This window comes from Corvus kubaryi, unplaced genomic scaffold (genome assembly GCF_017639235.1).
Source record: "Corvus kubaryi isolate FWS band 111438036 unplaced genomic scaffold, C.kubaryi_AGA036_p1.0 37385, whole genome shotgun sequence".
Taxonomy (NCBI): Eukaryota; Metazoa; Chordata; class Aves; order Passeriformes; family Corvidae; genus Corvus; species Corvus kubaryi.
The window spans coordinates 13006344-13010348 of record NW_024581127.1 but is presented as its reverse complement, the minus strand read 5'-3'; positions in this window follow the sequence as shown (position 1 = coordinate 13010348).

Below are 4005 nucleotides of genomic sequence, written 5' to 3'. Positions count from 1 at the left end.
ATCCTCTTCCTGCCCTACTGTGGTTTAGTGCAGCCTGGTTCTCCTTGTGGGGACTGACACCAAATTCAAGCATGACACACAATGGCTGGAGTAATTTTCACTCTCTCTGGTCCAAGATTTCAAAACTGTCATTCACTGGTAGCAGAGACTGCAATTTGAGGGGTTAAAATGTCAAATTAATCCCTCTAGTTTTTTAAGGCAGCAGCTGAAATTTGCCATACGAATCTGGTATCAGGAAACACCTAAGCTAATTGTGCCCTATTCATTGGAGAGTTAGAGCACCTGGTTTTCTTTGTGCATTTGTCTTCCGACTTTTGATGCATTGAGTAAAACATTTGTGGAGGTCTGGGGTGTATGTCCTCAGCAGTGGCTGCAGGTGATCTGTACTCAGCATCTGAGGAGTGGGGTTGGTCCCCACACAGGGACTTTGCTTTGTGACATCTTCTTAGCCTGGAGCAGAAGAATTCAACAGCATAGGATTTCTTTGTGCAGTTTCCCTTTCAGGTCTTAGTTTTACTGCAACTTCTTAGAAAAACATTTATACTTTAGTACAAAAATCCAGAAGTACGTTTCTGAAATTACTTCACAGTGGAGCATGCCAGACAGAGAGTTCTGGCTTGGTTGGCTGCTCGTCTTTCAGTGAAACTTAATCATCTGTCCTAGGCAGTTTCTTCCTCAGTGCCAGCTTGGCTTTTGAGATGCAGCCCTTGTCTTTGTGAGAACAGTTTTTGGATGGGCACCTGTTCCTTTACTTGTGATTTGTTGTGTTCTGGCTTAGGCATTTCTTTTATTCTTCTCTTTTCTGCCTTATTGTGTCATCCTATCTTGTCTCTTTCCATCTAGGAGCATGAGGCTCCCCAAATTAATGCTAGAGCAGGCTGCATTATGTATAGTAACCCCTTTCAAAGGTGAAACTGTACCCTGAAAGTATTTTTAATTCCCATTATGTCTTTTGGGTTACTGGCTAATCCTTGTTTTATTTATTAATTTGCTTATGAAGCTGCTTGTCACTAATTGCTACTGTAGTGCCATTACCTTTTGTTTTTCTCTTTCTTGGCTAACACATTCCCTAAAACACCTGTTTTCCAGTCACAGTTCCCATTCCATCCTCTTTCTTGCATGCTTGCAGCATCTGGTCTGACAACATGCACCAGTTGGTCAGGTTCCTGTGTTGTGTTGCCCAGACTCTTGGCATTTGTGTACTCCCAATTCCACTTGCTTGGCCCTGGTCATTCTTAGTCCTGGGACTGGTTAAGCATAGTCTTTGCATGAAGTGTCACCTTCCAGATGACATCAGTATTGTTATCTACAGGAAGGCACTAGGGTGCTTTGAAGCAAGGAGACCTCTCAAGGCTCCTCCCAGGACACTGTTGCTGTACTCATCTCCTCTCTGGCATTCCTTTTCTTTTCTGCTTGCTGTCTGTCTGCCCAGCCCTTTTGCTAATCTCAATGTAACTGTTTTTCTGTCATTTTTTTGTATTAGTTCTGGTGACTTCCCACCACATGTCCTTTTGTTCCACTTTCTGTAACAGGACAGTTCTGAAACTACTCACACCATTCTTCTTGCCAAGGAGCTGGTCCTAACATCCCACCCTCAAACACTGCAAGAAACTCACATGCCCTCTTATTTATTTCCCCCATTTTTCTGAAGCTTCCTTCTCTCACCCATTGATCCCCTTCCTCACAGTTTGTTTGAACAAACTGGTGACTTTGCACTTCTCAATATGTCCAGATTTTTTCTGCCATTTGTGCATCTCCTGCCCTGCTCTATTCCTCTACAGGAGGGTCTTCACCCCAATACCACCTGCAACTCTGTTATCCTTTCCTGCACAGACCTTTGGCCTGTGACAAGTATCCCACCTGTATAACTTTTCCCCAGTTTCCTTCCAGAATATCAACTTCTTACAACTGAAATTGGAGAATCAGCTGTATCATTCTTTTTTGAATGTGTTCATGTTTGCTATCATTTTTTAAATGTCTCTAAGATTACTGCTGTTCCTAAACAAATTCCGTTTTCTCTACTTTCATCAGTGGAGAAAATACCCCCCAAAATACCCAAATTGCTTCTTGATGTTGTGCAACTGTGTGTGACATTCAAGCACTGCTGTTCTACCTTGCAGCAAGGAAATGCCTGACCTGTAAGCCCAGCCATGTGCTGAAGTCAATGACACTGCATTCAGAGCCATCTGAATTTAATCCTGCAAAGCTGATTCTGTTCACATGCAGAGCTGCAGCTGTTACCAGCAGCGAGGGAGTCACTGCAGATGAAAAGGCAGGGCTGGAATTCCCCTGCCAGTTACTTAAATGACTCTGACTGGCTGACCTGGTTGCAATACTGTTCCAGGCTACCCCAGGAGAGAAGTCATCTGACTGGGACTGGGCTCCTCTGGCACAATGGCACACACGATGATGCCCATGTTTGGAGTAGATCTGCAAAGCTGCTGCCCTACTGAAGTCTCCAAAAAGTCCACAAACATAATCAAAACCAGCTATGCTAAGTGTCAAAAAGGCATTGTGCTACTTCAGTAAAATACATATAAAGAGTAGGGTTTTTTTCTACATAAAGATACTGTATTTTACTTCAGGAGTTTAGATCTGGTAATTCATCAGGATGAGAGAGAGATCCAGGTTGGGGCAAGAATGACAGCAGGCAAATCTGCCAGCATGGCCAAGGATGCTCCTTGGTTTTCAAATTCTGAAATATTTCTTTAAAAGGATTTGTGCTTTAACTACATCTGTTCAAATGTTCAAATAGTATGGGGAAGAACCATGTTTTCAGTGAACCTAGAAGAAATTCTAGTTGATGAGTCTCCCTGCACTGCCACAAAACACCTCTTCAGGTGTGCCAGTAGAACTGGTTGGGGAATTGCATGTTGTGGCCCAGCTCTCCAACACGTGCTGTGGGGACAGGAACTTCCTGAACTAGTTTCACCGCTGCAAATGGATATATTGAACCACAGCCTTGTTTAAAGTGATGCAACATTTTCATGTGGAGTACAACCTAGAGGACTGCTGCTCCTCGTGTAGTGAAAGTTTGGAGTGCTGAGAGAGCAGCAAGCTCAGCTACTGAAACAGAAAAAGGGCTTGTGAAGTCCCAATACACACATAAACCAGTGTATTTCATTAAGCAGCTGCTTCAGACACAAGATGAAGACAGCAAGGCATAACTATCACCGTTAAGGAAAGTGCAGGTATTCGTCTGAAGCTTCAATCCAGAGGTGTAACACATCTTTTTACAGCTTCCTCCAAAGGCACATGGTGCAGCTTTGCTGTCATAGACCTCGTACAGAAAACTTGTGTAACCAGCACCGCTTGCGTAAGACTAATTCCACATCATTCTCCTGGCCACAGGCTGGCTTTGGTTTCCTGGTGTCCCCGGTGCTTGTACAACTTGATCGCTGTTGCAGAAAGGCAACGGATGCTAAACGGGTACATCTGGCGCCGAGAAAAGGTTGAAAGGAGCTGCGCTACACGAACTTGAGAGAAGGGGCAACTTCTTACACCTGAAAAGAGTTTGTTTTAAGCACGGGAAAGGCTGCGAAGGAAATTTCTCAGGCGGGGCTGAAATCGGCCAGCACCGAGCTTGTGAAACCGAGCGGAGGCAAAGGCTCGGTGCAGACTGCGGTGACGCCCAGCGGGGACTGGGGTCTGTGGGGAGCGGGGCTACCGCGCCGCTGCTCACAACCCCGACTGCGGCCCGAGTTTTAGTAGGTACAAGGTTGGACTCGACGATCTCAGAGGTTTTTCCAACCTAACTCATTCTGTAACTCCGTGAGCGCCGAGGCGGCTCTCCGCCCCTCACACCGCTGCGGGCGGCGGCACCGCCCCGGCCTCGCCCCCGCCCCGCCTCCCGCGCTCTGGCCTCGGCCCCGCCCTCAGCCTCGGCCCCGCCCTCAGCCTCGGCCCCGCCCTCAGCCTCGGCCCCGCCCTCAGCCTCGGCCCCGCCCTCAGCCTCGGCCCCGCCCTCAGCCTCGCCGCGCCCGCCCCTCGCGGCCCGGAAGCGCT